Below are 13,150 nucleotides of genomic sequence, written 5' to 3'. Positions count from 1 at the left end.
CCCCAAGTAGTTAATATGATTGACTTAGTTATATATATATATATATATATATATATATATATATATATATATATATATATATATATATATATATATATATATATATATTATTTTTAAACAATTATTATTATTATTATTATCATTATTATTATTATTATTATTATTATTATTATTATTATTATTATTATTATTATTATTATTATTATTATTATTATTATTATTATTATTATTATTATTATTATTATAGATCCATTTAATAAAATAATAATTTAGTGCTACAAAAAAAATACATATACATTTCTTTAATTTAGAATTATGTGTCTACAAGTCTTTATTCAAAAAAAAATTATTCATTATCAATAAATTAAATAAGAGAAATAATTTCATTAGTTATATTGTCTTTATTTTTCTCCAATATAAAAATTCTTTACATTCGAATTCATCAATTGATTATATTCGCTACATTGTCCCTACAATGTCTTTATTAAAAAAAATATTCATTATCAATAAATTAATTAAGAGAAATAATTTTATTAGTTATATTGTCTTTATTTTTCTTCAATGTAAAGATTCTTTATATTCAAATTCATCAATTGATTATATTCACTACATTGTCTATTATTTTTTTTGTGCAGTATTTTTTAATTAAATATCAAAGTTATAATACAAAATAATGCTATATATTTATTTACCAAGTATTTTATTAATACCATGAAAAAATTAAAAAAATATAATTAATAAAGCCAATCATATTAACTACTTGAGAGATTTGTTGACAAAGAGAGTATTCAAATCACACAACAAATTGAAGTGAGAACTACCTCGCAATGTCCTTGTTTGATAATCAACAGTTAGTGGATTATATTTGCGTATTTGACCAGCGAATTATATCAACGATTAGTAAAAAGATATTTGAAAAAATTAACTATTTAGATTAACATGTAAAATGACCTAAGGGTATACATATATTTAATAATAATAATAATAATAATAATAATAATAATAATAATAATAATTTTAAAAAAATAAAATTAAGCCTATCATATTAACTACTTGGGAGATTTATTGACAAAAAGAGTATTCAAATCGCACAACAAATTGAAGTGGGAAACTATCACGCAATGTCCTTGTTTGGCAATCAACAGTTAGCTCTTCAATATTAGTATATATATATATATATATATATATATATATATATATATATATATATATATATATATATATATATATATATATATATATATATATATATATAAAATATTTTATGCCCTAATTGTTATTTGCTCTCCCTTATGTCCCGTATTTGGTTTCAATCATACCTATACAATTATTTTATTGACAATTATAATCAATCTTGACTATATTATCTTGCATTTGTAAACTTAGAATTACCTATTTAAATACGCAAATTCAACATTCAATTATCTATGCAGGAACAATTCCAATATAATCTTGTCTTGATATACTTTAAAGTACTTATTTAAAAAAAAATATTGAGCATTATCCCAATCGCGCAATGCACGCAAAAAACTAGTACATATATAAGTTGTGACTTTTGAAAAAAAATTTTGTTAGATGACTTGAATGATCTAGGTGCGTATCAAGTTATTTATTTATTTTATTTTTGTATTAGCATAAGGTTATTACCTCCTATTTGAATATTCTTATATTTTGTATTACAATGTAGGTAACTTCTACTGACAATGTGCTTTTGGATGATGTAAGTTCACTTCATTTGCTTATATTGATATAATTTATTTTCCCTTTGCTTTGAATATTGATGCTTTTTGTTTAATATTGTTATGTTGTGTTGTGTTGGAACTAGCTTCATGTCATTAAGTTGTCTCATGGACTATATATAATTTAGCTGTTGCATTAGGGAGTGATTGATGAACTACATTTCAATCTCAAGGTATATATATATATATATATATATATATATATATATATATATATATATATATATATATATATATATATATACTTTTGTGAAAAACATATTCCTCGGAAGAATGAAAAAAAAAAGAGCAGCAAAACTTGTTGATACTTTTATCTTTGATTTCATCTATACCAACACTTGTAAATAAGTCCTTAAATGCACCAGTTTGAATGCATAATGGCTATACATACATTAATAACTCACAATTGCAAATTATTATTTATTCAATTATATTGAGTATATCTTTGTTGGCTATTTTTATTTAACAGGTGGTAAAATTATTGATAAAAATGGCATACCTAACACCGTATTGAAAGTAAACGTTTTTTGTATGAAGTAGATTGAATATTTTTGCTTTGGGGCGGTTTTTGTCTAAACTAAAAATGTTTATTTGTACAAGTGTCACCTTTAAAAATAGCTACATTACTATGGCTATTTGTTAGCTATAATTAGTTTTTTTTTTGCCTTTAGTCTTTACAAAGTTGTGTGAAACATATCATTTTGATAGTGATGATGAAGTTTTTTAATTTATTGATGAGTTTACTTTGATTGCATTATTGTAAATATTATAAATTGTACTAATAAAATATCTATAGTTACAACATAATGTTTATGATAAAAAAATGTATTACAAAAATTAATATTTATTGAGCAACAACAACATATACAAATTAAAATTAAAAAAACTAATATTTGACAATAAAATATAACATTTAGTGACAGACAAAATCTAATATAATGAGAGAAAATTTTGTTAATAAATAGCAATATTAATGACAGGATTCTCCATCATTAAAAGAATATATGAGATGAAATTATGTTAGTGAATAGTTGTATTAATGACGGGATTCTTTGTCACAAAAAGAACATTTTAGTGACGGTATATATACTATCACTATATGCTTACTAATGCCGGTATCATATCCTGGCATTAAATTTTTTTAACTGCGAAAGATATAACGACAGGTCGCGACTGTAAATTTCTCGTCATTAAAAGTCTTTTATGATGGTTTTTGATTTTTTAGTGACGGTTTTACCTCTCACTAATGACCAATTTTCTTGTAGTGTGTGCCGTGTTATATGACACTACTTTAAAAGCGTTATTTGCCCGGTGACGGTGCAGTTAGAACCCTGACACGCTTTCGATAGGCTACACAGACTAGCTACGCTTAGTTCGCACCAACTCTAGCGCAGATGAACCTGATTTCGCTCAGACAATGACACAGAGGGATTAAAGAAAGGAGGATATGAAGATGATTATTGAGTGAATGTTAATGAAGTTAGGTGGAATAACACTACCTTAAAAGCGTTAAACGTAGTTGAACCTCATTATTGCTCAGACTTTAATAAGCAGACACGAAAAGAAGAGAGAAAGGAAATGTTTTCGTTGGTGTGTTTAAATTCAAGGCAAAGCCATGTTTAAATAATAGAGGCCAAGCAATTTAGGCCTCATATTATTTAAAGAACCTTAACCACTCATTAATTTGTGATAAATGTTAAACCACCACATAATTAATGAGTGGATTGCTTTTTTCCCCATTTAAAAGCGTTATTTTAGCAACAGTCAACTACTCGAATCATGAAGCAGATTATAATAATTTTTTGGCGACATGATGATGTAGCAACAATAGATATTAGCATTGAAAGGCAGTAGCTTCATACAGAGCAATACCGGTGAAGCACACTGTTTCGGCTTATGTGTAACCCTTTAAGCAAGGGAGTACAACATAAATAATTATTGAGTTCATATCGGAGCTTTGACCATACTCCGATGATGTTTGTCTCCGCATATTTTATTATGACACATGCATATTTATATGATAATAGACTATCATATGCAAATGATTATTTTGAGCACAAGTAGTCATATATTATTGGGCATTGACCATATTCCCTTAAAACTATCATAATAGCATAATTTAGATGATGGTTTGCCTATATCTTTGCATCCATTTGATTATTATATTTTGGAGCATTTGAAACGTGAAATATATTGTGACAAGCATTTTAGAAATCACCATTTCATATTTTATATGGTGAGTGCTTTGAATATTATAGAGAAAATTAATAGCGGGGTACACAAGGATAAGTGAATTGTTATGTTCACATGGATGAGCTTTATGATTTTGTTGTGTTAGAAGTGTTGATTTAACACTACTGCTAAGTGATTAAATCATGAATCTAATTTAAAGCTTATAAATTGTGTACTTATGCACATATCGAATTTATAACGTTATGTGTTATATTGAGGATATGTTACACACATTGCACTATTTGATGAGATACATATATGCTTTACAGTCACTTAATCTTAAATATTTGAATTGTGTACCGAGACTAAATTCCAAGGCTTTACTCACATTGTGGTGGTAGCATGGAAAAGTCATCCTTCTTGAATACTTTGTTTAGTTAGGAAGATGGTTTTTATGTAAACTTCGGTTTCACCACTCGACCTGAGAGTTTTTAAGAATTAGGGTGTTGATCATGCAGGCTAGTTAGAGCGCCACATGATCTTCACCTGAAATGACGTTGACTTTCATATGTTGTTAAACAATCAAAGCCTTGCAATAGAAATTGTTGAAGTACAGCAATAGTAATTAACTGAAATAATACAACTGTCTAAAAACTACTTCTAGATTATCTAACAAAAATAAAACTCCAGAGCTCTATACTAGAATGGATGAATCGCTCTCATGCTCCAATTGTCATGCAACAACACCTGCAAAAGAACTAAGGAGAGGACAACCTCAGCATAAAGCTGGTAAGACTTACTCCACCCGTAAAAATTTTTGCACATAGCACATAACACACAGGATCAGATAATTGGCGCATAATATAACCCTTTAAAATATTATTATTCCTCTCCTAATTATTTTTGTTATTTGCACATGCATGGTATGAAACTTGTCATGCTATGTATGCAAACACACCATCATGTAAGGACATTACTCAACACTACATTAGTATTATATATATACAACACATGATAACATACTATAAATTACACTGTTGCAAAAATTGCGCCTAGGCGCCTTAGGCGGTCCCCAGACGCCTAGCGATTTTTTTAACATTGATAAATTATGACTCTACTATCAACATATACCACGTATTGTTCACTAATAATCGTGAGTTTTTCCAAAGTGAACATTATATCCACTTTGAAGATTCTATTATTATATTTTGAATTTAATTAATTATAATTATTTAAATTCAAATATAATAAATTTAAATAAATAAATATATTGAATTGAGGAAGCTGTGGAGCTGCATGCGCTGAAGATGAGAGGAAGCTAAGGTGATCCGATGAGGGCTGGAGATTATTGAATTGAGTAGAAGACGGTCGGAAGAAGCAGTAAAGCAATGAATTAATTTAAGGAATACCAGATCCACATTTAATTTTTGATAAATCCGATGAAAAAGTAAATTAAAGCATCCTATCCTAAAACAACGCAACACCACAACTAACTCTTAGCTTTAACTATAAATACCATTGCCCATATATACACACAATAAACACACCAAACAATAAACAATAAACGACAAACAATAAACAATAAACAATAAACAATAATGGCGGCTGCCCAGAAGTTGGTTGCAGTGTTTCTGGTGTGCATATTTGTCCTCGCCGCCGTGGCTGACGCTGGAGCTTACCGGCAATGCTTCTATTCTTGCCTTCCCCGTTGCATAACCAAAGGAAAAAACATCTACGTATGCGAGAGTAGTTGTGACACCAAATGTGCCGCCAAGGCGGTTAAAGGTATATAACCATGCCAAAAAAAGAGAGCATAATTTATGATGTGTTCTCATTTATATATTAAATTAGTTTTTATTCTTTAATAATTTTGAGGTTATTTTGTCATGCAGAAAAGCAGTCCGGCATGGAGCTTCGAAGTGAAAGGGACCAGAACAAGGCATTTAAGGAGGAGAGCAAGCACTGGCGGCGGACCCAGAAAAATAATTGAGTGAGGGCGAAGTTCAAATAATAAAAATTGTCTATAAGTCTATAACAAAATGTCAAGCATCAAGATCTTCTAAATCAGGGACAGATCCATAAATTTTTTTCAATGGGGCGGCGAAACATTAAAACAAAAGAGATGGCTTAAAAAAAATGAAACACTTAAAAAGTTAGCCATAAATATTGTTAGATATGAGCGAAAAATGAAACACATCAAAACTTTAATATTATTAGATATGAGCGAAATATAAAATACATCAAAACTTTATAAAAATATTTATAACAAAATAGGAAACATAATTAATTTGATAAAATAATTTTAATAGAAAACACATTATAAATTATAAATTACACATCTCATTATTAATATAAAACTATATATCACTATTAATTTGTTTTTTGAAAGCCTCACCAAGGCATTTAAGGAGGAGAGCAAGCAGTGGCGGACCCAGAAAAATAGTTGAGTGAGGGCGAAGTTCAAATAATAAAAATTGTCTATAAGTCTATAACAAAATGTCAAGCATCAAGATCTTCTAAATTAGGGACAGATTCATAAATTTTTTTCAGTGGGGCGGCGAAACAGTAAAACAAAAGAGATGGCTTAAAAAAAATGAAATACTTAAAAACTTAGCCATAAATATTATTAGATATGAGCAAAAAATAAAACATCAAAACTTTAATATTATTAGATATGAGCGAAATGTAAAATACATCAAAACTTTATAAAAATATTTATTACAAAATAGGAAACATAATTAATTTGATAAAATAATTCTAATAGAAAACACATTATAAATTATAAATTACACATCTCATTATTAATATAAAACTATATATCACTATTAATTTGTTTTTTGAAAGCCTCACCAAGTCAATAGGTATAAAAATTGCATTCACACCAACACGCCATAATGTGGTATTATGGCTTCAAACCCTTGACCTTCCATAAGCTAATACACACGCTCAGCCATCTAAGCTAACCTATTTCTTGTTTACATTTGCTGTTTTGTTTTTATTTATACTAAACCTTGTACTATATATACATACATACATATACATATACATATATATATATATATATATATATATATATATATATATATATATATATATATACAAGGGTATATATATATATATACAAGGGTATATATGGGGTGTGGGTGGGGGTGGGGTGAGTGGGGGTAGCTGCCCCCACTGTAGGTCCGCCCCTGAGAGCAAGGCTCTCAAGGACGAAGACAAGGCTTGATATTTTGCATTTCCTCGTTTTACGAAAATTATCAGAAATAGTTTGCTGACTTAGAAAACTGATAGATTCAGTTAAGCACCTACTTAGTAATGATAGATCATGGTGCGAACATCAGAGAAAAATAAACAAGCACACAGAGCGAACACTCACAATGTTTACCCAGTTCGATACAGTGTGTATCTACGTCTGGGGGACGATCACATAGGCGTCCAATCCACTAAGTCATAATCCAATGTACAAAGGTAGATATACAATAATCTTACCCAAGTGCCCCACACAAGGTACATACCCAGTCTACACAGGTTTAGTGGATTGTTGAAGATGGAGAGCCATGCATACAGAAGTCCAATGAAGTCCCTTCACTTGGAGAGCCAGCTCTGATGCAGTCCACTTCAGTGACGCTCTATAATGTTGTTCCCACAACAGTGTGATCTTAGTGTCCTTTCGTTTAAGCAGCAGTAACTCTTCTCAAGTTCATCATCTTAATCACCATGAACAAATTGTAATGAGAAGGTCCATAATAATCAAAGATCTAGACTCTTAAAGTTGATATGGAGTGTTTCTTTCTCTTATTTGGCGTAACCCCAGTTACCTTTTGGAACTGGTACTTATAGATCCTTCTATAAACACTCTCCATAAAAGATCTTTGATTGTAGAAGGTAGGACAATAGAAGAGGAATGTAATCTCAGCAGATTAGGTCCATTACCTTCTTTGAAGATACGCTGATCGTCTTTCCATACTGAGCTGATAATACCGCGTAAGACTCTTAAGGAAACAGCTTCCCTAAATCAGATCTTCAGTGTCAGTTCTTCTGTCGTTGCTTCTGCTTGATCAGTAAACTGTAGACCCAACCGACAGACTCTAAATCTATCTTAGTATGCCATAATAATATTGCCAATTATAATATGGGGTTTTTGAACATAAAAACACTAACAACCCCTATATCATGTAAAGATTATATGTCATTTTTTAATATTAGTTGAATATAAAGCTCATGTTTCACGGTTCTTATTGAATATAAATCAAAATTTAAAAAGTAGTGAATGATTATTTTATATTTTTCATATTAAAAATAATATTTTATCATTTTCGTATAGCACTAATAATTTAAAAAGTAATGTTTAAAAACTTCAATGAAATCTAAACTAATAAAAACATATTTGAAGATATCTTTCAATTAATTTAACAATAAGAAAATTAAAATATTATATATGTTTTAAAAAAAGATCACAATATTATTTATTAAATTAATTATAATATGATTATATTTTTAATTAAATTAATTATAAATGTCTGCGAATTACACTGGTTTGATTTTATTTTCACTACAAAATGTATTAATATTGTTGATCATGGATCTTACAAAATGCAATGAAATCCCCCAATTCACTCTCTTCTCTAATCAGATTTGGAAACGGTAGTCTTACCTTCTGTTCCCGGGGATGAATCAGAGTTAGAACATGATAAAAAATCCATTTGCCCAGATCACACTGCATCTTAGTTCCAATTCTAAATAGGAACCCTGCCAGAAGCTTGCCAACTGTGTTGAAATGAGCGGATGGAAGCCAGTTGTGCAGAGCCAGGCGATGTAGGATGACATATCTAGACGTGAGATGCGAGCTCAGCAAATAGTCCTTATCTCCTGTAGGACAGGATGTAGTATGTCCACCGGTAAGAGTTTTGGCCACCACGTCCCATTCAGTAACAGCTTCTTCTTGCACTGTAGGCAAGCCATAGTATTTATTTATTACATCTGGCCCAAAATCATACCACTTCCCTCTGATGAAGATTTGCATCGGTCGTAGCCCTGTGAGACTGTCAATCTCATCACTGAGATTGCAATAGAACTCATATGTGAGCAGCTTGGAGTAAGGGCAAACATCTGTAACAGTCTTCAAAAGACCAACTTCATTCAGTAAGGGCAGAATATCACAAACAGAGTTCAGTTGATTCTCATCCACAGTTCTTTGAACAATCAGCTCCCTTCTGACCATAGTGACCCATTTTGTTTGTGCAGCAGGTGATACAAACTGAGGTTTGTAAACAGAAGAATCAATTCCTTCAATAGGTGGAACCTCCGGAGTTACACTTCGACCTCTTGACCCTGTAGTAGGTTTCCCTTTTCTGGCAGAGGGAGCTGGTGCAGAAGTAGCTTGAGCAGCAGTAGTTCCTTGTTGCTTAACAGAGGAACGTAGAGTCTTGAAAACTTGGTGGATAGGTGGGTCTCCTTCAGGCTTAGCAATCTCACTCGACTTTCTCCTTTTCACAGGCTGATCCACATCTACATTATCAGCACTGGTTTCAACAACAACCTTTGTTGGAACATTCTTCCTTTTTGTCCGTCTTGTTTCTCTGGATGGGGGCTGAACAGGAGTGACCGAGTGGCTAGACTCAGAAACATTTGCAGATGAGCTCCCAACAATATTTGATATCTCTCGAATTCGGAAATTCGTGGAATCAGGATGAGCAGTTCCCTCAACAGTAGGGGCAGCAGAAGAAGGTGCTTGGGATCCATACACCTCAGCCAGTATCTTATCATCTTCACTGGAGGATTCGGAAGGGTGTATCACTCGATAAGGTTGAGGGATTGAAGCAGATGGTAATCCAGCAAAATGTCGCACATGTTCCAGGCTTTCTCCTAAAGATGTTGCAGTGTAAACAGGAACGCCACCTGTTTTTTCAGACTTGTGGGGACTTGATAAATCAACAGGTTTAACAGTTGTAGGTAAGGCAGGAGGATCAACAGCAGGACAAGCCTCTTTAGAGAAATTTACAGTTTTAGACGGAGGCAAAGCAATATTCTCAGAAGCATAAACAACCAGACTTAGTGGATTTGGCTCATCAGAAGACTTTGTTTTCTCATCAGACACACGCAACACATCAGATTTTTCATCATCAACATTAGTCACAGGCAAAGATAGAAGATTGACATTCACAGGGGACTTCTCGGAACCCAAAGCAGATAGATTTTCAGGAAAAACAGACACAGACGATGGAATAGAAGAATCAACAGGTCTATCAGGAGAAATTTCAATAGGAGTTTCAGAATCATTTACCCGTTGTCGAAGAATCTCCTGTCTGTGTGTTGCTTCTCTCTGAGCAGCTTCAAGATACAGAGCTTGGGACTCCTCTCGACGTCGAGCTTCTTCAACAGATTGTAGGGCACGTTGAGCAAAAAATTGAAGGAATGCCCCGACCCGATTTCCATCGAAGGGTTCTGGAATAAACACTGGAGAGACGTCATCACTGGCTTCGGCGACCAATACAAGAAGTTCAGTTACATCATCTGCCGACCATTCAGCATAAAATTCCGGATAGTTGGTCATAACAGTCACCAGAATCTCGTCGCGAAGCAGAGGATCAAGCTTGAGCTTCTTCTTCATAGCCAACTGTAGAAGCGTTTGAATGTGTTTGAGGGCTGCCGCCGGAGGATGTACCTTGCTTCCAAGCTTAATAATGATGTTTTTTACGGGGTCTGCCATTTAAGATTAAGTGCGAGGAGAAGAAAAGAACACCGATAGCAGTTAAGCACGGGAAATGGAGAGATGGGAGCTGAGGTGATTTCTTTCTTCTTGACCCGGTATCATATAGTCATAAGGGTGATAAACCCTAATTAATGCGGCAAGTCAAAATATCATGCAGAAGTGATTGATGGACACAACGGTACAGCTCCTTTTTAGGAAGGAAACGGAACCCAAGGGAATTTGAAATTCAAAAAGCATAGAGATCTTTTCGGATATCTTTTGAGAAGACTAAGCTTAGAAGATCTTCTTAACATAAAAAGAGAAGAGTCTTTAAGGAAATTCAAAGTTATAACACTGACCCGTATTAAACCAACTCCTCTCTGACGGACCTACTGCTTTAGTCAGTCAATTCTGCAAATTCCTAGAGCAGATCTGAGAATTTCAAAACGATTAGCATCCAGAGGCTTAGTCAGAATGTCCACCAGTTGTTTGTCAGTCTGAATGTATTCTAACTCAACTTCCTTGGATTCAACCAGGTCTCTGATGTAGTGATGCCTGATGTCAATATGCTTCGTTTTGGAATGTTGAACAGGATTCTTGGAGATGTTAATAGCACTGACATTGTCACAAAAAAGTGTCATTGTTCCTTGTGTAAGACCATAATCCAAAAACATCTGTTTCATCCAAATCAACTGAGTACAGCAACCACCTGCGGCTATGTATTCTGCCTCTGCAGTGCTTAATGAGATAGAGTTATGTTTCTTACTTAACCGGGATACTAAGTTCTTCCCAACAAAGAAGCATCCTCCAGAAGTACTTTTCCGATCATCAACATTCCCTGCCCAATCAGCATCACAATATGCAACCAGATTCAGTTCACTATCCTTGGAATACCAGAGACCATACTGTATCGTCCCTTTCACGTATTTCAGAATGCGTTTTGCTGCTATCAGATGTGATTCCTTTGGGTCAGATTGATACCTTGCACAGATTCCAACACTGAACATTATGTCTGGTCGACTGGCTGTTAGATACAATAGACTGCCTATCAAGCTACGATAGACTGTGTTATCCACTGATATACCAGTTTCATCTTTCGATACTTTTGTAGAAGTGGAGATCGGTGTTCTGGATGGTTTACATGATTCCAGATCAAATTTTTTGACAAGATTCTTAGCATACTTTTCTTGTGAAATAAAGTATCCTTCAGAACTTTGCTTGACTTGTAGACCTAGGAAATACGTCAGTTGACCAACCATGGACATTTCAAACTCTTCCTCCATGACTTGTACTAATTCATCAGTGTATTTCTGCAAGGTTGATCCAAACACAATGTCATCAACATAGATTTGAGCGATGGTTACATGACTTCCTGTCGATTTGACAAACAGTGTTTTGTCAACACTTCCGCGTTTATATCCGTGCTGGAGCAAATACTGTGTCAGATGTTCATACTAGGCCCGTGGAGCTTGTTTAAGACCATAGAGAGCTTTTCGAAGCTTATAGACATACGAAGGACGTTCTGGATCTTTAAAACCTTTAGGTTGAGCCACATAGATATCTTCATGGAGATACCCATTCAGAAACGCTGTCTTGACATCCATCTGATATAATGTAAATCCCAAAATGCAAGCGACAGCCAGCAAGATTCTAATTGACTCAAGTCTAGCTACAGGAGCAAATGTCTCGTCATAGTCAACCCCTTCAATCTGTGTATAACCTTGAGCCACCAACCGAGCTTTGTTTCTGGCTATATTCCCTGCTTCATCAGTTTTATTTTTAAAGATCCACTTCGTTCCTATTATGTTAACACCATCAAGTCTTGGTACAAGATTCCAGACATGATTCCGCTCAAACTGATGTAGCTCCTCCTGCATTGCATTGATCCACAGATCATCCTGTAGAGCTTCTTTGACATTTTTTGGTTCTATCTTTGAGGTATAGCAGTAAGACCCAGATATTTCTGTCAGATTATTTCTTATTCTGCTTCTGGTTTTCATTCCATCTGACAGATCTCTAATAATGTTATCTGATAGATGGTTTTTCTGAGTTCTGGTAAGTTTGTTTTTACCAACATCATTCATGAGATCTATCTCTTGTTCCGAACTTTCTTGATCTTCATCTGATGAATCTTGTGGTTTGAGCTGACTGTTGTTATAACTTGCATCTGAATCACGTAGAGGTGACTCTATCACTGTTGAGTCCACTGGTTCTTCTGGATTGTCATCGACAACCACATTTACTGACTCCATCACATACTGAGTCCTCTTGTTGTAGACTCTGTATGCACGACTGTTCGGAGAGTATCCAAGAAAGATGCTTTCATCACTTTTGGGTTCAAACTTCCCTCTTTGTTCTCTGTCAGCCAGCACATAGCACTTTGTCCCAAACACATGAAAGTATTTCAGATTTGGCTTTTTTCCCTTCCAGATCTCATATGGAGTTTTCGTCGTCCCTGGTCTAAGGTAGACCCTATTTATAGTATGACATGCTGTGTGTACTGCTTCAGCCCAGAAACATTGTGGCATATGTGAGGCATGTAGCA

Source organism: Ipomoea nil, unplaced genomic scaffold (genome assembly GCF_001879475.1).
Source record: "Ipomoea nil cultivar Tokyo-kokei standard unplaced genomic scaffold, Asagao_1.1 scaffold1619, whole genome shotgun sequence".
NCBI classification, from domain to species: domain Eukaryota; kingdom Viridiplantae; phylum Streptophyta; class Magnoliopsida; order Solanales; family Convolvulaceae; genus Ipomoea; species Ipomoea nil.
The sequence above is the reverse complement of the archived record's forward strand: the minus strand, read 5'-3'. Positions refer to the sequence as shown.